The sequence below is a fragment of the Delphinus delphis genome, chromosome 11, assembly GCF_949987515.2.
Source record: "Delphinus delphis chromosome 11, mDelDel1.2, whole genome shotgun sequence".
In the NCBI taxonomy this organism is placed as follows: domain Eukaryota; kingdom Metazoa; phylum Chordata; class Mammalia; order Artiodactyla; family Delphinidae; genus Delphinus; species Delphinus delphis.
The window spans coordinates 42,511,276-42,535,994 of NC_082693.1; the positions used below are offsets into that span (position 1 = coordinate 42,511,276).

Below are 24,719 nucleotides of genomic sequence, written 5' to 3' on the forward strand. Positions count from 1 at the left end.
TCTCCTATTCTTTTTTTTTTTTTTGCGGTATGCGGGCCTCTCACTGTTGTGGCCTCTCCCATTGCGGAGCACAGGCTCCGGACGCGCAGGCTCAGCGGCCATGGCTCACGGGCCCAGCTGCTCCGCGGATCAGGGCACGAACCCGTGTCCCTTGCATCGGCAGGCGGACTCTCAACCACTGCGCCACCAGGGAAGCCCTTCTCCTATTCTTTATGGTCATTTATCAAATTATTTTACTAGCAATTCCAGAGTATATACGAGCACAAAAAAGATGGCTAAGTCTTGGTAAAAGATATGACGAGGAAGACGTACGAAACTAGTAACTACAATTTACCTTTGGGATCAAAAAGTAAATTTAATCATTAAAAAAATTCATTAATTCAGGGACTTCCCTGTTGGTACAGTGGTTAAGAATCTGCCTTCCAATGCAGGGGAAGTGGGTTTGATCCCTGGTCAGGGAAAGAAGATCCCACATGCCGCGGGGCAACTAAGCCTGCGTACCGCAACTACTGTGCCCACACGCCTCAACTAGAGAGCCCATGTGCCACAAACTACAGAGCCCATGCACTCTGGAGCCCATACGCAACAACTACTGAGCCCGCGTGCCACAACCAGAGAGCCTGCACACCGCAATGAAGAGCCCGCAAGCCGCAACTAAGACCTGACGCAGCCAAAAATAAATATATTTTTTAAAATTCATTAATTCACTGAACACTTTATTCAGCGCCTACCGTATCTAGGCCCCAAAATTCAACAATGAATGAGACACACAAGATATCTGCCCTCATAGTGCTTACTTACAGTCTACAAAGAAGAGGCAAACACAAAGAAAGTAATAAACAAAATCATTTTAGATTAACAGCAGATAATTGCTAAGAAATGAAATCGTGATGTGTTAGTAACTAGAAGTGGACTACTTTAGCTTCATGAATAAAAAGGAAATGGCTGTATTATCTGTGACCAAAAGGGGAATGGGGAAGAATATAGAGATCCAGTTAAAAACTTCTGGAAGCCTTTCCTTTCATAACACGGTTGATGTTCAATAAATATTTACTGATTTAATCTGAAGTAGATATTCAAGTATATTTTGCTGAAAATTTACACTTATCTTTCCAAGTTTTGCAGAAAGCTGCTGGGTCCACAAGACAACCACTATGCAGGTATTTACGCATTTAAAGCTATATGTATTTAAGACATATTTAAATACATATTTATAACTACTTTGTGCCTAAGGTACTTTATGTGACTGCACCCAACCAATTCTATGCTTTTCCTATCATACAAATAACACAAAAGAAGCTCTACAGTTTTTGGTTAGACTGTTAAAAATGGGGAGAGGGGAGGTATTTGTCAAGTTAATTGACACTTAACTGACCCTTGAAAACAAAACCTAGACCAGAGCTTTTACGGTATATTTTCAAGTATAAAAGAATGCTTGCTAATCAAGGATGCAGCAGAGAGGGCACCTTAATATGGCACTTGTGGGAGTACATATATGGACAATCTTTTTGGAAAGCAATCTGGCAATGTTTATATTAAGTGTCTTAAAAAGTTTTACACCCTTTGAACAAATCATTCTTCTTTCAGGACTTTATTCTGAGGCTAAAACCAGAAACATGGACCATTTATATATGAAAATGTTCATCATAGTCATATTTATAACAAAAAAGAAAAAGGAATTAAATGTTTAAAAAGAATGGATAAATATAAATTAAGATATTGTCTTACAATAGATATATTTAAGTTGTTAATAATAACCTTTCTGAAAGCTATTTAACAACATGAGAAAATGTTATACATTAAGTGGGGAAAAAAAGGAGGATACAAGGGGCTTCCCTGGTGGCGCAGTGGTTGAGAGTCCACCTGCCGATGCAGGGGACACAGGTTCATGCCCCGGTCCAGGAAGATCCCGCATGCGGTGGAGCGGCTGGGCCCGTGAGCCATGGCTGCTGAGCCTGCGCGTCCGGAGCCTGTGCTCCGCAATGGGAGAGACCACAACAGTGAGAGGCCCGCGTACCACAAAAAAAAAGCAGGATACAAAATTGCATATGCACCATAATTCCAAATCTATAAAAAAGCAAACAAAATAATAAGCATAGAACAAGATGAGCGAATTAACGTCAAATGTTAATGATGGTTATCTCTGGATAATGGTATTCCAGATGATTTTATTTCCCTCTTTCTACCTTCAGTATTTTCCAAAGTCTCTACAATGATCACAGATTGCTTTTTTTTTTTTTTTTTTTGCAGTACGCGGTACTCTCACTGTTGTGGCCTCTCCCGTTGCAGAGCACAGGCTCTGGACGCGCAGGCTCAGTGGCCATGGCTCATGGGCCCAGCCGCTCCGTGGCATGTGGGATCTTCCCGGATCAGGGCACGAACCTGTGTCCCCTGCATCAGCAGGCGGACTCTCAACCACTGCGCCACCAGGGAAGCCCACAGATTGCTTTTAATAAATCAAAAACTTTATAATATAAATAATAAAAAGAATACTGATCTGCATGACTTAAAAAAAAAAACATGTCTGAGTTTAAAAAAAAAAAAGGCCCGTATCTGCTAGACTATTCCGTTTTTTTTTTAAGATTTTTTTTTTTTTTTTATGTGGACCATTCTTAAAGTCTTCATTGAATTTGTTACAATATTGCTTTTGTTTTATGTTTTGGTCTTTTGGCTGCAAGGCATGTGGGATCTTAGCTCCCCAAGCAGGGATGGAACCTGTACCCCCTGCATTGGAAGGTGAAGTCTTAACCACTGGACCACCAGGGAAGTCCCTCTGCTAGACTACTCTAAAGCACTAAACAGTATAGTATTTAAAAATTATACAAAGTTGTTCACTCTCTACTACAAAGCAACAGAACCACAGAACCAACTGACAAAGTTCAAAATGAACTACCAAAAACATCTTTCTAAAAATGTAAACTAACAGCATCAAATAGAAATAGACATGGTGGAAACTTAGATCGATACACAGGGTAAATCAAGCATTTCAAGATAATTCCTTATTAGTTACCCTCAAGGACCCGTTTTCAGAATCCACAAATGCTGCCTAACAACAAGTAGTACTTATATTAAACACTTAGAAATTGCCCCAACTGTCCAACACAAAGGGAATAAAGAGAGTTGAAACCAAGCTTAGCAGGTACTGAATGCCTTTCAGTGAGCTACAAATACGCTAAAAAATTTAGACCGGCATCCAGAGCTCTACAGGCCCCATTCCCCTATGATATTAAAAAGAAAAAAATTATATACAAACAGTTCTCTTCCAAAACCATAACTTTGGATACCAACTTTCAGACTCTTAGATAATTTAGCTGCTGCTAAGCAAAGAGTACAAACACTGAAGCTCTTCACCATAGCAGCCTCAACATTTTATTCTCCATAAGATACTCTGTGCTCCTGTGACTTGCATTACATCTAGAACACTGACTTTAGGAAAAGATTCCAATAAACCTATGAACAGTGACACGATAATGAAGGTATGTTAACCGCAGAAAACAAAGAAGACTCATGTTTTACTAGGCAGTAGATTATTTAGGAATTGAAATTTCTGTTCATAAATTCTGGGTTCATTTTCCACTGTAGTATTTAGCATAACAATAGTTTAACACACTATTTCATTAGTAGGTAAACCAAATGCCCCAAAAGGATTACATAAAAAGCATAGGGCTTCCCTGGTGGCGCAGTGGTTGAGAGTCCGCCTGCCGATGCAGGGGACACGGGTTCGTGCCCCGGTCCGGGAAGATCCCACATGCCGTGGAGCGGCTGGGCCCGTGAGCCATGGCCGCTGAGCCTGCGCATCCGGAGCCTGTGCTCCGCAATGGGAGAGGCCACAACAGTGAGAGGTCCGTGTACCGGTAAAAAACAAAACAAAAACAAACAAACAAAAAAGCATATATAAGTCTATAACCTTTAACTAATTAGCCTTTTGTAAAGCACTTTGCTAACAGATTGGAAAACTGAGGTAGAGAGTGTAGGAAAAAAAATGCAAAAGATGAGTCAAGAGGTTGAGGTTGGACTGAACCCTGGTTACCTGTTCTCACACACCCCAAAGAAGATATAAAAATGGACACTGTATCTTTTTATAACACCTGAAAGTTGTATGACAACTTGCATATTGTATGACTACTCCTAAGTGAATCATGTATTTCCAAGTTTACACACAATAGGTGTTTCTTATATGTTTATTATATAAACGAATGTCCAGAAATATGAACTTGAGGGACTATAATTTCTTGGAGCATTATTTTTGTCTAGGAAAATTAAATAATGTTGATAGTTTGAACATTAAGTATATTTTATTATAATTGGGCTTCCCTGGTAGTGCAGTGGTTAAGAATCCACCTGCCTGCAGGGGACGTGGGTTTGAGCCCTATTCCGGGAAGATCCCACATGCCACGGAGCAACTAAGCCCATGCGCTACAACTACTGAGCCTCCACTCTAGAGCCTGTGAGCCACAACTACTGAAGCCCGCGCGCCTGGAGCCCGTGCTGCGCAACAAGAGAAGCCACCGCAATGAGAAGCCTGCTCACCGCAACTAGAGAAAGCCCGCTCACAGCAACGAAGACCCAACACAGCCAAAAAATAAAAATAAGTAAATTTTTTTAAAGTATATTTTATTATAATAATTTTTAAACTCATAATCCAGTTATAGTATACATCAAGGATTGGTAAACTGCAGCCCATGGGCCAAATCTAGCCTGCCACTTGTTTTTATATGGCCCACAAGCTAAGAATGTTTTTTACATTTTTAAATGGTTGAAAAAAATCAAAGGAAGAAAATTTTGTGACATGTGAAAACTATATGAAATTCAAATTTTAGTGTTCATAAATAAAGTTTTATGGGAACACAGCCATGCTTATTCTTTGCATGTTGTCTCTGGCTAGCTACTTCTGTGCTACAATGCTGGAGCTGTAGTTTCAACAAGAGACCTCATGCCTGCAAAGCACATATTTACCATCTAGCCTTAGTTTGCCAACTCCTGGTATTTATAACTATTATTAATTAAAATACAAGGTTAAGATATCCCAATTATGACAAATGTCAGAGTGATTGTTAATTAAGGACTTTTATTATGTGACTATTCAAGTACTAATTTTTCATCTGACTTCTCGAAATTTAGAAATTAGGTTTTCTTTTTTTTTTAGAAATTAGGTTTTCTTAAAACATGATTGATTAATCTACCTCTATAGTTCTCAATCTTTAGCATATTCATCTAGGCTCCATGTAAAAATACAGATTCACAGGCCTCCTGGATTCTCTTGGCTTTGGGGCCCAAGAATCTACACTTTAAAAAACATCCTTGGTAATTCTGATGCAAATGGTCAGTAACCTACCCTTTGAGATGCACTAAATGGTTGGATATTCCTCCCGTATGGTAAACAACTGTATTTTTCAAGTTTGGTACCATAAGACATCAGTTCTCAAAGTGGGCTCCAGGGATCCCTACAGATCCTTGAGACCCTTTCAGAGGGTTCATGGGTGTTCAAATCATACAAGGGTAAAAGATCTATTTAAGGGGCAACATAGGCCAATTCATTTTTATGTAACAGAGTATTAAAAGTTCACAGATGTGGTAGCAGATTCTACACAATAGCTAACCTTTAAGAAACTATCACTTTTCAGATTTTGACGTAGTATCAAAGAAGAAAGATTATCTACAATTATCTGAAAAGAATCTTTCCTTTTCCTATTACATACCTGTGTAAGCACAGGTTTTCTTCGTATACTTCAACCAAAACAACATATTGTAACAGACTGAATGCAGAAGCAGATATGAGAATACAGCTGTTTTTTATTAGCCAGACATTTGATGTTCTTCCCCCAATTTTTTTTAAAACTATAGATAGTTATTTATGTTGTTATTTTTTTGTATGTTATTTTAAAATAAGCAAATAAATATTTTAAAATTTTCTCCATTTTAATTTCTAATATACTAAATATTAATAGATATAACCATGATAAGCAAAAGCTCTTTGGAGTTCTCAATAATTTTTAAGAGTATAGAGGGGTGGGTACTGAGACTAAAAGCAGTTTGAGACCCACAGTTTGAGAAATAAACAGTAGAGTGCCCTGAATTGATCAAAGGGAAAGTTAAAATTAATTTCTGGATTTCAGGCTCAGGCATGCAGGGACAGGTTTCAAAGAACGGAACCGGCTTAAATAGACCAAATAGTTTTGCAGCAAATGACTGAAAACAGATGGGAGTGAGAATTAGGCTGAATCATAAGTTAGGCAACACATGGCCAAAGCTTAGAACCTATATGGAAACAGCTTCATACAGGCAACTACTAGACTAGAACTTTCTCTCCAGGCTTTTGGAGGATTCAAGGAACGATTCTGAGCTATTCTCAGAAAGGCTAATAAAGCAAAAACAAAGAAGCAACAACTTGCTAAAGTGATATCAGGAAGCTGAGTTAGAAATAACTAGAGAACATTATACCTATCTGTGTTTGGCCTCAATATGATTTTAGAAGTAAAAAAATTCCTGGAAACTGGTAGGCTGTGAAAAATCTAGTGTTGTGTTTTGGTTTTTTGTGTACTCATTTTCAGATGAAGTGAAACAGCAAAGCAATAGCAATCAACCCCAAAACACTGATCTTTAAGGATAAATTTTAAACCTTCATGGACTTAATTTAAATAGGCTGCAAACAACAACAAACCTGATAGACTCTAACATTAAACCCCAGTGTGAGTTTGGTCCCAGATAGGAAATAGCTACAATATCCCACAATGATAATCATGGAGACGCTTAGAAATTCTCAAGAAAAAAATCTATTTTCTAAGACTGTCCACATACTGGCAACACAGCGACCTATCTGGGGTATTCCAATGTTCACTGACTTTCAAAAGTCCCTAGCATAGATATGTAAAATATTAGCAAACTAATGCTTGACCAAAACTTAAAAAAAAAAAAAAAAATTTAAATGGTGCTACAAAAGACATGTTAGTACCAGAAATATCAGAAAAACCATGTTAAATAAAAATAGGATGGTGTTACTCAAGTTTGATAGCTTAAACATTACTGGCCAGAAACTTGGTGCCAACACAAATCATTTACAGCAATCGTATGTTATATTCAATTAGTCATCCTGTTTTTATAATAAAGTCAGGCATATTCCTATTTCAAAAAGAATGGTTATGCTCTATTTTTTACTTTTCTACTACATGGTAAATTTTAAGCCCCAAATAAAATGTGGCCAATTTAGAACATAAATCTCCTCTGTCCGCTATGTCAGAAAGAAGCACTATATCAGATAAGAAGATATTAGTAAGTAATTCTACACAAAGAAAACAAGTTGGGTTTTGTGAGAAGGTGAGGAGATGGCAGAACAAAACTATTCCCATGAAGGCCCCAGCCACAAGCTCACAAAGTAACTTTTCAAGCTAAATCTTGGCACTTGTTAGACTTTTCACAAATTGATATTTATTAAGGATAAATGCAGTATTGAATTAGAGAAACTTTTTTCACAGTCAGGTTTCAAATATATGAGAACATTCAGGATTAAACTCACCAAAAGATGAAAAGAAGCTAACAAAGTCATGAGTTTGTAATGAGTTCTGTTCTCCTTCATGACACTACTGTTGTAGCTCACCTTTGGTTTAGTTGGGAATCTTTCCTAGATGTCTGCTTACAAAGTTTTAAAAACTAGGTAGTAAATTTGTCTTTTCATAAAACCTTTCCTGGGCTTCCCTGGTGGCACAGTGGTTAAGAATCCGCCTGCCAATGCAGGGGACATGGGTTTGAGCCCTGGTCCGGGAAGATCCCACATGCCGCAGAGCGACTAAGCCCATGCGCCACAACTACCGAGCCTGCACTCTAGAGCCCGCGAGCCACGACTACTGAGCCTGTGTGCCACAACTACTGAAGCTCACATGCCTAGAGCCCGGGCTCTGCAACAAGAGAAGCCACCGCAATGAGAAGCCTGCGCACCGCAATAAAGAGTAGCCCCCACTCGCCACAACTAGGGAAAGCCTGCACGCAGCAACGAAGACCCAACACAGCCAAAAATAAATAAATTTATATATTAAAAAAAACCTTTCCTGAATTTTACCATTCATCCTTCCTCTCCAAGGAAGCCATGCAGTATATGTTTACTTTCAAAACTGAACTGAATTTTGCTTTACTGTATACAGGCAGTGAGAAAATTATTCAGATTTCTTTTTTTTTTTAACATTTCTCAACAAAAGGACAAACAAGAGAAGGAAAGGAAACAAAATACTATGACTTAACAGAAAGAAAAAAACCAACCACATTCTTTCAACACAGTGTCCACCAGGGAAATTCTGAAGAGAAAATGTCATGATAAAATATTTTAAGACATAAAATGACCCCAATGCAAACTGTTTGTTGTTGTTCATTTGTTTTGTGTTTAGCTCAAAGGAATTATTATTTCTTGTCATTTATGTTCCTTACTTTTTGTTTGTCCATCCCCACTGGGTCAGTAGAACCATTTCAATTTCTTTACATTCTATTTTTCTTCCTGATTTTTCAATAGTAAGTTCCTTGATCTGAGCCTCTACTTACGAATGTTTAGATTGGAAAGGACCTTGAGGGGTCATCAAGTCCATCCTTCTGCTTTCCAGGAGAATTCATAACTACAATCTCAGATGGATGAGAATGTGTCAAAAGAAAATGTACAAACATTTCCATTCACAATTTGCAATTTTCTAAAAATGAAAGTAAAAATTAAAACCTCAAAAGAGGAAGGTGCTTTAAAACTGCATTTATCAGCTAAAATTGCTCAAACATAATTCAACTATCAGGCTAAAATTAACACACAGGAAGGTTGTTGGCTGCCAACATAAAATCTTTATTTAGTCCCTAGAGATGTCTTCTGATGTTTTATTTTATTTGTAAGCACCATTTTACCTTAAGCACATAGCATGACAAACTTAGATGACCACACCAATAAATTATAAATAGCAATGATACATATATATATCACCAGGAAAGCCCTGGGCAATAGTTTAATTCTTTGATATGTAACTTAAAATGTTCAGGGAATGATGTTTCTTCCTAAAGGAGTTTCCAAAACAGAATTTCATCTGATGACAAAAAACATACAACTATGAGGAAACACTGTTAAATCATTCTAGATTTTTTTTTTTTTTTTTTTAAAGAAAACAGGACCAGGGCTTCCCTGGTGGTGCAGTGGTTGAGAGTCCGCCTGCCCATGCAGGGGACACGGGTTCGTGCCCCGGTCCGGGAAGATCCCACATGCCGCGGAGCGGCTGGGCCCGTGAGCCATGGCCGCTGAGCCTGCGCGTCCGGAGCCTGTGCTCCGCAACGGGAGAGGCCACAGCAGTGAGAGGCCTGCGTACCGCAAAAAACGAAAAGAAAGAAAGCAGGACCAGAGGTCTTGGAAGTGGGGAAAAAATAATACTTAGAAAAAACAGGGGCCAGGGAAGGTAGAGTCCAGACACTATATTTTGATGAAATATTGTTTCCCAGGAAGATTATAAAATGAATTATTAAATAAATGGCTTATGAACCACTGGCAAGTAATGCAGTGATCTATAAACACTAGCATAAGAAAGCTAAATAGTAACTCATGTCTAACTTCACTTTCTTCATATGAAATATAGGTTAGGTAATAAAACAGTAGGTGGATTCATAACTGAATTTTACCCAAAAGGTTCATTAATGGATTAATATCAACTTAGTGAGTGTTCTGATATTACATAGCATTGTTCCACCCTTATATATTTTTACCAGTGACCTAAAACAAAAACACAGGTGTCACGTTTATCAAATTTAACTATCAACAACAGAAAGATATGAGGAATGGTTAAGAGGCTAAAAATAACAAGCAGATGTAAACTGGTATATAGAGAATGGATAAACAACAAGGTCCTACTGTATAGCACAGGGAAATATATTCAATATCCTGTGATAAGGGACTTCCCTGGTGGTCCAGTGGTTAAGACTCCATGCTCCCAAAGCAGGGGGACTGGGTTCGATCCCTGGTCAGGGAACTAGATCCTACATGCCACAACTAAAGATCCTGCATGCCGCAATGAAGATCCCGCATGCCACAACTAAGACCCAGTGCAGCCAAGTAAATAAATATATTTTTAAAAATCCTGTGATAAACCATAATGGAAAAGGATATGAAAAAGAATGTACATATATGTATAACTGAGTTACTTTGCTGTACAGCAGTAATTAACACATTGTAATTCAACTATACTTCAATAAAAAATAAATTTAAAATAAAAGGCTAAATAACATTATCAAGCTAAAACAATAAACCAAAACTAACAAGATGACAATTACAGGGATAAACACAAATTCCTCAATTAAAATTTAAAAATTAATTATATAAATTAATGTGATCTTAGGCTTTAAGAACAGAGGTATTGAGTGCAGTGATAAAAGAGGCCCTACTCTCCCCTGTACTTTGTATTGATCAGATTATATCTGAAATGTTATATTCAGATCTAGATAAGAAACCCTAAAAACTCAGGCAACTAAGTTGATAAGGAGACTGAACTTTATTAAAAATGTCACTTAAAGAATGGTTGAAAGAACGTGGGGTATTTACCCCAGTAAGAGAAGCCTTAACAGAACATAACTGTCATCAAATATTTGAAGGGTTACCATGCTGACAAGAATTAGCTTTATTTATTGTAGCTTCAGATGGCAGGAGTAAAGAGTTTCACAATGTAAAGAATGTTCTAAAAAGCAGAGCTCCTATAACGGAACAGGGTATCTATGAAGTAGGGACCTCCTCCTTACAGCATTCAGAAGTTAAAAGACCACTCACCAGACATTCCAAAATGATGCATTTTCACACTTCATGAATATATCAATACTTGATCCTAAAACAAGCCTCTTAGGGGAAGGCAATATTCAAAATGAGAAGCTTAAAAATTGTTTTATTTGACATGTTTCTAGAGACGGAAGACTTTTTTCATGAACTCTAAAAGAGAAATAATGCTTTTTCTTTTTAACTGAATGCTGCGTTTGTTTTTCTCAGAGAAACAACATATGCACCTTAACTTTAGTACCTTTATCAAGGGATAAGAAGCAACTGTATGCCAGCCTGCCAACTAGTTTCAAGAAGAGAACTGTTTTTATTAGACATTTACATGGCAATGCTATTTGCTCCACCTAAAACTTCCTTCCAAAAAGGCTCCTCCTCATCAGACGTGGAGAGGAGGCTGCTGTAACACTGACTCCTTCCTACTGCAGCCTAGAAAAACTCACTCTTGACATGTACAAAACAATAACTTGTGAGAACTTCAGAGCAGCTGTGTTCAGGCAGAGCCAGGGACTTAAAGCAGCAGCTTGAGAGTAGGATGAAAAAACAAATTTCATTTTGGGTTGGAAGCAGGGAGAGGAAAGATAAAGGAGATATACAATAACGGTCTCTATTAACATTTAAAAGCCATGGTAAACAAAAATGCTTAAAAGTTACAACACTGAAACTATCACAGGATGTAACCTTTGATCCACAAGTTTAAAATGAGCAGTGTTCATCATTCTCTAGCTTTCTGCTAGGTGTTAACACTGAGATAGTGCCCAAGTCAAAGCCATCACAAATTCTAGGATGGAAGAATAAAACAAGGAACTTTGCTCTCTCATTGGATATTTTTTTGTGCTGCTGCCAGGCAAACTGTGAAAATGTCTGAATATCCAATAACAATGCTCTCAATGTGAAATACTGGAACCCAATTAAGTAATTAATGCTAAAAGGTCAGTAATTAATTGGTCTCAATGTGCTGCAGGGGTAACCTCCTGGCTAGGAGGACAAATGGCTGCTGAATACCAAAGGTTAATACAAAGTAACATACTCTGGTTTCTCCTCATGTAACACCTTTCCCGGTATATTTCAGATGTTATTTTGCTTCCAAAAGTAAGAGGAGAAGAAAAGGAATGTAAAAGACAAATCTATGCAATAGCAAAGAAGTCATTAATTAATTGGCTGTATTAGCTCATTATTAAATAATACAGAACTATCAAACAAAGGGCAAAGACTTGTCCCTTTTTTGTACAGAATTAAGAACTGGTAAGACTACTTAGTATAGCTGCCAAACTTTTCTTTAGCTTCCTTTCTCACAGACGTGTTACATTTCGCAATAGTCTCCACTTACCTTAAAGTATCCTCCATGTTTAAGTACAAATTGTGTTTGATTTCCCCAACCCTTGCCCCCAAGATATCAATATTATGACTTATCTTTAGCTTCTGAATCGGAACACCAAGGAAGAAACTGAAAATTTTTCACTTTCCTGAAATACGTGCCCATTTTATTTACACCATTTAAAAAAACATAAGCTAACTAAAACTAACTGCAACCATTCATTTAGCAACTCTTCAAGAATACGAGTGGGTAAGAAACACATTTAACAAAACAAACCAGTTTAGTACATTTTTCTGTGCTTATAATACCTATAAAGACCTATGTCTCTGCAAGAATTATTTATACTACTGAAAAGTTTTTAAAAGTAGGAATCAAGTGAGCTTGTGGAGAAAACTCTGCACACCCCTACAAACCTACACTTACTATGACACAACCTCAAAGATACTAAAACACCCTCTGATAAGTAGAAAACAAACTTTTAAAGTTAGGAAACCAGCAACGCGGGAATATGGGGAGGAGGTGCCCTGGGTAGTAAACACCCCAGTCACAGAACATAACAAGCAATTCAGAGTAACGTATAACTCCCGATGGAGCTCCAACTTGGTCGCTTAAGTCCCAAGCCCCCATCCCTGAGTTGAGGAAGAGATGAAGTGCAGAACAGGAAGAGAGGGAGAAAGGAAATCTGAGAAGTGATGAAAGTGTTCTATTTTTCTCCTTCTCTACCCCTATCCCAACTTTCTTGCAGGCTGGTCACCAGACTGGGTGCCATATCCACCAAAAGCCCTAAATCCATTTCCCAGGCTTTTTCTGACACCTAGGCTAAACACCTGTACATATGAGCCGTCTCCTAACCAAACACCTCCCCTTACCCTTCTGGATTCCCCCATACCCTTCCCAAAGTGATACCTCTTGGCCACTAGCCCACCTCTATGAAGTCTTCCTAAACTCGTTCACTTAATTTTCTCCATATCCATACTTTCTCTCTGATATCATGTCCCTGGTCCTCTTTTTTATAATTCAATCGAAATGCCATGCTCTCACTTCCACTTACTCCTCCCTATCTTCCCAGCAAAACCAAATACCATGTTTTCACCTCCTCATCCCCACCTCCTGCCTATTACCCCTGATTCTTCCAATGCCAAGTCTCTAACCCCACTCTTTGAAGAAGCTCTGGGTCTTCAACCAATTTAGTACCCCTACCCTTTCTCCATTCCACCCCATTACAGGATCCACTAGACTTCCATTCCCTCAGGATTCAACTCCCCTCTCCTTGCCACGCCCTGTGCCCCCCGGGGCTACTTACCCCCAAGTTCTCCCCACACTTCAGGCCTCTGGCCCCGCCTTCCCCCCAAAGGAAGGAGGCGGGAGGAAGGAGAGAAGAGGGGCGGCACTCCGCAAGGTAAAGGTGACCTCCCATTAGTGCTCGTCGCCGCCAATCGTAACTTCCTTCTCTCTTATTGGTCGGCGTTGGTCCATGCCCCACCCTCTTCCTCAGACAGGGCCCAGCCACCGCCTCAGCGCCCCCGTCCAACACACACTGGGAGGGGAGACCCCGGCCTGGGACACTGGGACTGGCCAGAGTTGATGGGGAGACTCCCGTCAGATCATGGACTAGTTAATATTATCTGGACTCACCCGCTGGTAGCTCCGTCGCCTCCCGCCCGCCCGCGCTCGGTCCCACAATCTGTCTCCAGCTCCTTCTTTCCCCCCTAAGCGGAGCAGATACTTTTCTCTCGTCCGGCCAGGCGCGCTCACTTCTCGCGAGATATGGAGAGGAGTTGGAGGAAGGGCGAGATCCGCAGGGCCTGAGTCGGAAAGGGGCCGAGGGGCGGGGCTCCGGAAAAAGAAGGGGCTGGACTTTCGGTGGGCAGGGCTAAGGAGGGAGGCTGTAAGAGTTCCTAATCGCTGGTCGCACGTGTTCGGCTGCGGAGTTTAAGGGGAAAAAAAAAAAAAGAAATAGGAGGAAAGGGACTCCTTACAGGTGCCTGTAGTAATGGAGATCCAAACGGTTCTCATACTAGAGAATTAGATTATCCCAAAGTAGCGCACTTTAAAAACGAGACAAGGTTGTACCTCAGTAAAACTTTTTTTAAAAAGAGCGGGGTGGGGGGCTTCCCTGGTGGCGCAGTGGTTGAGAGTCCGCCTGCCGATGCAGGGGACACGGCTTCATGCCCCGGTCCGGGAAGATCCCACATGCCGCGGAGCGGCTGGGCCCGTGAGCCATGGCCGCTGAGCCTGCGCGTCCGGAGCCTGTGCTCTGTGACGGGAGAGGCCACAACAGTGAGAGGCCCGCGTACCGCAAAAAAAAAAAAAAAAAAAAAAAAGAGCGGGGGAATTCCAGTGGTTAGGACTCCGCGCTTCTGCTGCAGGGAGCACGGGTTGGATCCCTGGTCCCAGAACTAAGATCCCGCAAGACGAGCGGCTCCGCCAAAAAACTTTTTTTTTAATTAAAAAAGTGGGGGGAAAACCGAGACAGCTACATAAGATGATTCAGTGTTCCAAACAGTCGAATAGTTGCATTTTCTTCTTTGCTCTTACAGTAGCATCACTGGCCGTAATCTCTGCTGTGTGTCTGTATATGGGGATGGGGTGTGGTAAAAGTTCAACCGCAGGAACTGGCGACTTTTTAAAAAACGTGTAGGTTGTTTCTATTGTCCTCCAGAGTTATCACTTCCTTAATGGCAAAGTAGTTTGAAATACCCTTAGCCCTAGAACTGAAGTGCATGTATTGGGAAAAGCGAGCTCCCAGCTCTATCATTTTCTTTGAGTATCTTTACAGTGAGGCCAGCAATCCCATTTTACTCAGAGTTGTAATGATCAAATGAAATAATATGTGTGAAACTTATTTGGAATTAAAAGGCACTATATTTATTACTCAGTAAGTATTTTAACAAATACTTTGGACATACTACATGCAAAGAACTGTTCTAGGCATGGGGAGAAGAGTAGACAGACCAGGTCCCTGCTCTGGTAGAATTTATGTTTTAGTGGGAAGGGGGAGACAGTTAATAAACACAAATATTATATATTTCAGTTAGTGAAGAGTGCTGCAGGGTAATGAGACGGAAAGTGACCAAGAGTAGGAAAGCAACTTTACTCCTGGTGTTGAGAGGCCCCTTTGAAGGAATAACGTTTGAACTGTGAGAAGGAGACAGCCTTGGGAAGATTTTCGGTGAAACATCAAATGCAAAGACTGTATTTAAAATTTTCTCATATGGTTATGAAGGTGGTAAATTTTATGTTATGTGTTTTCTTTGTTTGTTTGTTTTTTCTTGCGGTACGCGGGCCTCTCACTGTTGTGGCCTCTCCCGTTGCCGAGCATAGGCTCCAGACGCGCAGGCTCAGCGGCCATGGCTCACGGGCCTAGCCGCTCTGCGGCATGCGGGATCCTCCCAGACCGGGGCATGAACCCATGTCCCCTGCATCGGCAGGCGGACTCTCGACCACTGTGCCACCAGGGAAGCCTTGTTATGTGGTTTTTTTATCACAACTAAAAAAAAACTTTTAAAATGTTACTGTAAGTATAAGGACAGTTGACTCAAAATATTACCCATGGAATCGCTTTTCTCTCAGGTAACTTCCTTTTGCAGCTTTATATTACTCTGCTTTCTGAACTTCCTCCCTAGGATCTCATCTATCCTCATAGCCTCTGAAAGGTGGAAAGAATCCAGGTGATTTCTCCCCAGGTAACAAAGGTGAAACAGAAACATACAATCACTTATGTTCTTGTGAAGTGAACTGAGAAAAGTTGAGAGGAGTCTTGGCTTCCAATCTACTCTCCCCTAAAACAATTCCTACTTAAAAGAATACAACGATAGAAACAGACCTCAATATATATGGGAGATTTGTATATAACAGAGGTGGCATTACAAATCAGAGAAGAAGGGATTCCACACATTGTGTTAAACCAATTGACTATTACTCTATACATGCAAAATAATTACTATAATAGACAATGTTTATAGGTGTCACTATGTTCCAGGCACCATTCTAAGTGTATTACATGCATTAATTCATTTTTTCCCCGAATGTATATCTCCAATCCGTATCTCTCCCCTGAACTGCAGACATATCTCCAGCTGCCTACTTAACAGATCCACCTGGATGTCTGACTGGTATTTCAAACTTACCATGTCCAAAACAAATTCTTCCTTTCTCGCCCACATGTGCCCCTTCCCTAATCTTCCCTATTTTAGTAAAAGTTACCTTCATAGTTCCAGCTGTATTTTTTTTATCGTGATATAATTCACATACCATGAAATTCATCTTTTTTTTTTTTTTGGCTGCACCACACGGCTTATGGGATCTCAGTTCCCTGACCAGGGATTGAACCTGGGCCATGGCAGTGAAAGCGCTGAGTCCTAACCACTAGACCACTAGGGAACTCCCCAAATTCATCTTTTTAAAGTGTACGTGTAAACCAACTATACTTCAATAATAAATAAAATAAAAATAAAGTGTACAATTCAGTGATTTTTAGTATATTCACAAAGTTATGCAACTATCACCAATATCTAATTCCAGAACATTTTCATCACCCCCCAAAGAAACCCCATATTCACTAGCAGTCACTCCCAATCTACCCCCACCAAACCCTGGCAACCACAAGTCTACTTTCTGTTTTTGTGGATTTGCCTATTATAGATATTTTATATAAATGGAATAATATATGTGGCCTTTTGTGGCTTCTTTCACTTACCATAATGTTCAAGGTTCATTCAGGTTGTAACATGTGTCAATCAGTACTTTATTCCTTTCATGGCTGAATAATATTCTATTGAATGAATATACCAATTTTTGTTTATCCATCCATCAGTTGATGGACATTTGGGTTATTCCCACTTTTGAGCTATTATGAATAATGTGACTCTGAACATCCATTTACAAGTTTGTTTTTCGTTTTGTTTATTTTTTAAATTAATTTTTATTGGAGTATGGTTGCTTTACAATGTTATGTTAGCCTCTACTGCATAACAAAAAAATGAGCCATACGCATACAGATATCCCCTCCCATTTAGGTTACCACAGCGCATTAGGTACAGTTCCCTGTGCTATACAGTATGTTCCCATGGGTTGTCTATTTTATACATAGTATCGATAATGTATATGTATCAATCCCAGTCTCTCAGTTCCTCCCATCCCACCCCTTTCCCTCTTGGTATCCATACATTTGTTCTCTATGTCTGTGTCTCTATTTCTTTTTTTTTATATAAATTTATTTTATTTATTTTTGGCTGCATTGGGTCTTCGTTGCTGTGTGTGGGCTTTCTCCAGTTGCGGCAAGTGGGGGCCACTCTTCGTTGCTGTGCATGGGCTTCTCATTGCGGCGGCTTCTCTTGTTGAGGAGCATGGGCTCTAGGTGCGTGGGCTTCAGTAGTTGTGGCACGCAGGCTCAGTAGTCGTGGCTCGCGGGCTCTAGAGCACAGGCTCAGCAGTTGTGGTGCACGGGCTCAGTTGCTCTGCGGCATGTGGGATCCTCCCGGACCAGGGATCAAACCCGTGTCCCCTGCATTGGCAGGCAGATTCTTAACCACTGCACCACCAGGGAAGCCCTGTGTCTCTATTTCTGCTTTGCTATATATCTATACCATTTTTCTAGATTCCACATATATGCATTATTATACGATATTTGCTTTTCGCTTTCTGACTTACTTCACTCTGTATGACACTCTCTAGGTCCATCCACGTCTCTACAAATGACCCAATTTCATTCCTTTTTATGGCTGAGTAATATTCCATTGTATATATGTACCACATCTTTATCCATTCCTCTGTTGGTGGACATTTAGGTTGCTTCCATGTCCTGGCTAATGTAAATAGTGCTGCTATGAACATTGGGGTGCATGTGTTTTTTTCAATTATGGTTTTCTCTGGGTATATGCCCAGCAGTGGGATTTCTGGGTCATATGGTAGTTCCATTTTTAGTTTTTTAAGGAACCTCCATACTGTTTTCCATAGTGGCTGAATCAATTTACATTCTCACCTACAAGTTTTTACATAGACATTGTTTTCAATTCTCATGATATATACTGAGGAATGGACTTGCTGAGTCATATGGTAGATCTACGTTTAACTCTTTGAGAAACTGCCAAACTGTTTTCTGAAGCAGTTGCATTATTTTACTCTTACCAGCAATATATGAAGGTCCCAATTTCTCCACATTCTCACACCAACACTTTTATCACCCATCCTTCTGATTCTAGCCATCCTAGTGGATGTGAAATGGTATCTCATTGTAGTTTTTTTTTAAATTAATTAATTTATTTTTTTTGCTGTGTTGGGTCTTCATTTCTGTGCGAGGGCTTTCTCTAGTTGTGGCAAGCGGGGGCCACTCTTCATCGCGCTGTGTGGGCCTCTCACTATCGCGGCCCCTCTTGTTGTGGAGCACAGGCTCCAGATGCGCAGGCTCAGTAGTTGTGGCTCACGGGACTAGTTGCTCCACGGCATGTGGGACCTTCCTGGACCAGGGCTCGAACCCGTGTCCCCTGCATTAGCAGGCATATTCTCAACCACTGTGCCACCAGGGAAGCCCCTCATTGTAGTTTTGATTTACATTTCCCTGATGCCTAGTAATGCTGAACATCGCTTCAGTGGCCATTTATATGTCTTCTTTGGAGAAATGTTTATTCAAATCCTTTACATATTTTGTAATTGGGTTATTTGTTTATAACTATCTAGTTTGCATGAATACCAACTTAATTTCAATAGCATACAAAAGCTTTGCTCTTACATAGCTTTATTTCCTTTCTCCTTTGCGCTGTTGTAATAATTTCTATATTTTCATTGATATTCTTTATTTGTGCTGTTATTGTCATACAAATTACATCTATCCACGTTGTGTGGAGGTAGGAGATAGATAGGGCCCAGGCTGAACAGCTGCAACTGGTTTCCCTAGGCTGAGCAGCTGTAGCTGGTCTCCTGCTGATGCTTCAAGATGGGATACCAATGGGAGCATTGGGCCCTGATTGGGTGCATTCTTGTAGATTTCCTGGCCCAACACATGCTCAGAGAAGGCCCTCAGCCTAGGGGAAGGACAAAAGGAGGGGGAAGATACCAGATGGAATCCATCTTGGCTGAGAGATGGGCACGCACACCAGGACCAAATATGGAGATGATTGGCCAGAGAAAACCCAGAAAACTGCCCCCATATAAGCAATCTAAGCTGCCCCTATGGTGCATAATTCACTCCAAGTCCACCCCTGTGTTTTTCCACATGTACTATGCTTCTAATAAACACTTTTATCTTTTTCACAATCTTGATCTCTTTGCTGAATTCTTTCTTAAAAGAAGGCAAGAACTGAGGTCCTTCTTCCAGCTTTTCACCGCTGGAGTCAGTATGACCATCAGAATAGATTTATGATGATAGTTTTACACAATTATCTTTCAAATACTATAGGAGAGAAAGAGTTACAAACAAAAATCACATTTATACCATCTTTTACATTATAGTTACCTATGTAGTTACCTTTATTGGTACGCTTTATTTCTTCATGTGGATTAGAGTTACTGTCTAGTGACCTTTCACTTCAGTCTAAAGGACTTCCTTTAGTATTTCTTGTAGGACAGGCATGCTAGTGATGAATTCTCATTTTTGCTTATTTCGGTATGTCAATTTCTCATTCAATTTTTTTGAAGGATAGCTTTGCTGGCTATAAAATTTTTGTTTGACAGTCTCTTTCTTCTAGTATTTTGAACATGTCCCACTACTACCTCTGGCTTCCATGGTTTCTGATGAGAAATTGTATTGAGGATCCCTTGTGTGTGGTAAGTCACTCCTCTCTTGCTGCTTTCAAGATTCACTCCTTTTTATTTTTTAATATTTATTTATTTACTTACTTACTTTGGCCACAACAGGTCTTAGTTGAGGCACACGGGATCTTTAGTGGTGGCATGCAGCATCTTTTACTTGTGGCATGCAGGCTCATAGTTGTGGCATGCAAGCTTTTTCGTTGAGGCATTCAGACTTCTTAGTTGTGGCATGCGGACTTCTTAGTTTCAGCATGCGAACTCTTAGTTGTGGTATGCATGCGGGATCTAGTTCCCTGACCAGGGATTGAACCTGGGCTGCCTGCATTGGGAGCGTGGAGTCTTACCCACTGGACCACCAGGGAAGTCCCTTAAGATTCACTCTCAGGGACTTCTCTGGTGGTCCAGTGGTTAAGAATCAGCCTTCCAATACAGGGGATGTGTGTTCAACCCCTGGTTAGGGAACTAAGACCCCACATGCTATGGGGCAACTAAGCCCACGTGTTCTAGAGCCTGAGCACCACAACTAGAGAGCCCTCATGCCACAACTACTGAGCCCACACACCGCAATGAAAAGATCCCACATGCCGCAACTAAGACCTGATGCAGCCAAATAAATAAATATATTTTTAAAAGATTCACTCTTAATTTTTGTCTTTTGACAATGTGGTTATGATGTGTGTAAGTATGGATCTCTTTGAACTTCTCCTTCTTGGAGTCTGTTGAATTCTTGGATTTGTAGATTAAGATTTTTCATCAAATTTGGGAAGTTTTTGGTCATCATTTCTTCAAATATTTTTTCTGTAACTTTCCTCCTCTCTCCTCCTGTGGTACACTTGGTTAGCATATCACGGGTCATTTTTCTTCATTCTCTTTTCTTATTCCTCAGACTGAATCATTTCAATTGACCTGCCTTCAAATTCACTGTTTCTCTCTTCTGTTTGCTCAAATCTGCTGTTGAGCCCTTCCAGTGAATTTTTCATTTTCGTTGTTGTATTTTTAAATACCAGAATTTCTATTTGGCTCTTTAAAAAATAATTTCTATGTTTTCATTGATATTCTCTATTTGGTCAGACATTCTCTTTCATTTAGTTCTATACACATGGTTTCTTTTAGTTTTTTGAATATATTTTATTTATCTATTTTTAATTGAGGTAACATTGGTTTATAACATTATATAAGTTTCATGTGTACAACATTATATTTTGACTTCTTTATACACTACAGCGTGCTCACCACCAAAAGTTTAGTTTCCAACTGTCACCATAGAGTTGACCCCCTTTACCCATTTTGCCCTCCCTCCCCCCACCCCCCCTCTATTAACCACTACTCTGTTCTCTGTATCTATATGTTTGTTTTGTTCATTTATTTTTGTTTTGTTTTTTATATTCCACATATGAGTGAAATCATATGGTATTTGTCTTTCACCATCTGTCTTATTTTACTTAGCATAATACCCTCAAGTTTCATTCATGTTGTTGCATTTGTCAGATTTCATCTTTTTTAAGGCTGAGTAGTGTTCTGCTGTGTGTGTGTATCACATGTTCTTTAGTTGTTTTTTGAATATATTTAAAACGGCTGATTGAAAGCCTTTGTCTAACAAGTCCATTATCTGATCTTTTTCAAAGACAGTTTCTATTGACTACTTTTTTTATTTGTATGATCTGTATTTTCTTTTTGCGGTACGCAGGCCTCTCACTGATGTGGCCTCTCCCATTGCGGACGGAGCACAGGCTCCGGACGCGCAGGCTCAGCAGCCATGGCTCACGGGCCCAGCCGCTCCGCAGCATGTGGGATCTTCCCAGACTGGGGCACAAACCCGTGTCCCCTGCATCGGCAGGCGGACTCTCAAGCACTGCGCCACCAGGGAAGCCCTGTATTTTCTTGTTTCTTTGAATATCTCATAATTTTATGTTGAAAACTGGACATTTATAATAGTATAATGTGGCAACAATAAAAATCAGATTCTTCCCCTCACCCGAGGTCTCTTTTGATGCTGTTTCATGTTGTTGGTGGTGTTTATTTGGTGGATTTTCTGAAATAATTCTACACATTCTGTATTCTTTGTCATGTATCCTCTGAGATCTCTGCAGAGTTAGCCTAGCAGTCAGGTAATTAGTTGACAGAGATTTTCTTAAATGCCTGGAACCAACCTGTCTTTGCCAAGGGACTCCGAATTCATATTGGGGTATGTCTTCAACACTCAGCCAGGCAGTTCGCAACTCTGCCTTAGGCTTCACTTCCTGCTTACACAGAGCCTCAAGTTTAGTCAATGGTGAGAGTTTAAGTGCTTCTAAGTTCTTCCCTGACCATGCACCCAGCCTTATGAATGTGCATGGCCTTCTAGACTCCCAGGAACATGTCAGAACATTCCAAAGCCCCAGTGGACATTGTAGTCCCCAGATTTTCCTTTTATAATTTTTGGTCAGCCAATTTTTTTTTTTATTTTTTACCCCAACTGCTATCTACAACCACAGCAGCTGCAATGTTGAAAAATTGCCTCTCATTATTTTAAACAAATGCCTCCAGGGAAAAGGCTGTTTGCATGAGGCAAGCTCTGAGTCAGATCAAATAAAGATAGCCTGGAGTGAATCTTCTAGGGAACCACCAGATAGGTCAAATAATGACAATTCTCTGAAGATGAGGCTTTAAAGGAGCTCCAACTGCATTCTGCCCCCTCCGTGGGCCTAAAGGGCTGCTGGTTTTCACGGTGATTGCAGGATTTTGGTTTTCAAGGTTACCATGGAGCTGGAGAGAGGGGAAGATGGGAATAGGACAAATTAAAATGCCACATAATTCACTGTTCTTACTGAGATTCAGCCATTTTTCTTGCATAAACACTCCCTTTGTTGTTGCAAACCTTTGGTTAATTTCCAAAGTTTTACAAAAGCTGATCCTGCCAATCGTGCCAGTGTTCCCATTGCTTTTATGGAAGAGTAGATTTTTGGAGGTTCTTAATCCATCATTTTTGCTGATGTCATTTCTGCCAGTTGTTTTTCAGCCAAATCCTTTAGAGTCATCCTTGATGACTTTCTTAAACATCCTATATCAGCAAATCCTGTAGAAGCAGAAAATCCTCTACTTTCAAAATATATCCAGGATCCCACCACTCATCACCACCTTCTTCTGTCTTCTCACTCATTGTTTTCCAACAACACCACCTCCTCACTTTTCCTTAGACTGCCAAGCATGAGCCTGCATTTTTCTACCAGGTATGCACATTCCTTTACTTCCTTCAAATCACTGCTCAAATGACATCTCCTCAGAAATGCTCCCTGACCACTCTACACCTCATACCCCATCACTCTATCCTCCTCATCTTGCTTCATTTTTTCTTAGCATTTACCTGACATATTATATTATGTTTAATAATATTTATTGTTTGCTCCCATTAGGAAGTAAGCTCATAAAGTTAGAGGCTTCATTACTGAGTTTATTGTTGTATCTTTAGTGCCTAGAACAGTACCTGGCTCACGTTGGCAATCAATAAATTCTGGTTGAAAGCATGTCATTATCTTTCATTTGCTCCTCCAGATCCACTCTCCCCCTTCTTCCCAGTATCTAGTATGGACATCAGTGGACTCCTGTGCCCTCTGGCTTCAGCCCATTCAGAACCCCAGTATGAGTTTGGAGAAGGAAGGCCAACGAAGTCAGAGTATTTATTCCACAGGCTCTTCCCTGCAAGATTGCCTCAGATTTACCCTATCCCTAGATCTAAGATCACTATGTTTCCAATAACCACTACCTACCGTATTCCTCCCTTTTGGCCTCAGTGTTATAACAGCTTCTTTGCTGTTACTACCCTCAGGATATTGTAATACCCCTTAAGGTTCCCCTTTACCTATCCATATCTCTGTAAATAAACCCATCTCATATTATCCTAATTTAAGATGTTTCTTTGGGTCCCTGCCTCATACAGATGAATAATCCTAAGAACAACTCTATGAAGTAGATATTATTACCATCCCCATTTTACGGATGAGAACTCTGAGGCCCAGAAAGATTAAGAAACTTGCCCAAGATTACATAGCTAGTAGGTAACAGAGCCAGAATTTACTTTAGAAAAAAATGTGGAAGAATATTTTTATGACAACATGATAGGGAAGGAATCCTACACAAAACTAAAAAAGCATACCCATAAAAGAGAAGACTAAAAAACTTAAATTCTCTATATCAAAAGATACCATAAACAAAGTGAAGAGATAAATCACGGACTAGAAGATATTTGCACTCCACACAAAGGATTAGCATATAGAACATATAAAGGACTCCTAGAAATTAATTTTTTAAAAACCATAAACAGGGGCTTCCCTGGTGGCGCAGTGGTTAAGAATCCACCTGCCAACACAGGGGACACGGGTTCAAGCCCTGGTCCGCGAAGATCCCAAATGCCAGGGAGCAACTAAGCCCGTGCGCCACAACTACTAAGCCTGCGCTCTACAGCCCCCGAGTCACAACTACTGAAGCCCACCCGCCCAGAGCCCGTGCTCCACAACAAGAGAAGCCACTGCAATGAGAAGCCCGCGCACCACGACAAAGAGTAGCCCCCGCTCTCAGCAACTAGAGAAAACCCGTGTGCAGCAGCGAAGACCCAATAAATGAATAAATAAATAAATTTATTAAAAAAAAGCATAAACAACACAGTAGAAAAATAGGCTGGGCAAAGGATAAGAAGGTGGTCACTCCAATTATAGCTGCAGTAGGAGATGTAGTTTCATTGCCTGAGCAAATTAATATGTGCCCTGGTACCTACTATGCAGCTACAGATCTGGCAAATACCTTTTTCTCTATCTCTGTCAACAGGGCCTGCCAGAAGCTCTTTGCTTTAAGCTGGCAAGGCCAGCGATACACCTTCACTATGCTACCTCAGGGGTATATCAACTCTCC

At 40.2% G+C, this 24,719-nt stretch overlaps 1 protein-coding gene across 3 annotated transcripts in view; it reads right to left on the minus strand.

The window, feature by feature from the left end:
- LOC132433732 (cyclic AMP-dependent transcription factor ATF-7) overlaps window positions 1–13,820 on the minus strand; it is a 92,677-nt gene extending 78,857 nt beyond the window's left edge. For 2 of the 3 annotated variants that reach the window (XR_009521201.1, XM_060024896.1), the window contains exon 1: window positions 13,722–13,820. The gene's annotated coding sequence lies outside the window, so the exon portion shown is untranslated. The other variant, XR_009521202.1, reaches the window with a different exon arrangement.
- Window positions 13,821–24,719: the final 10,899 nt, after the last annotated feature.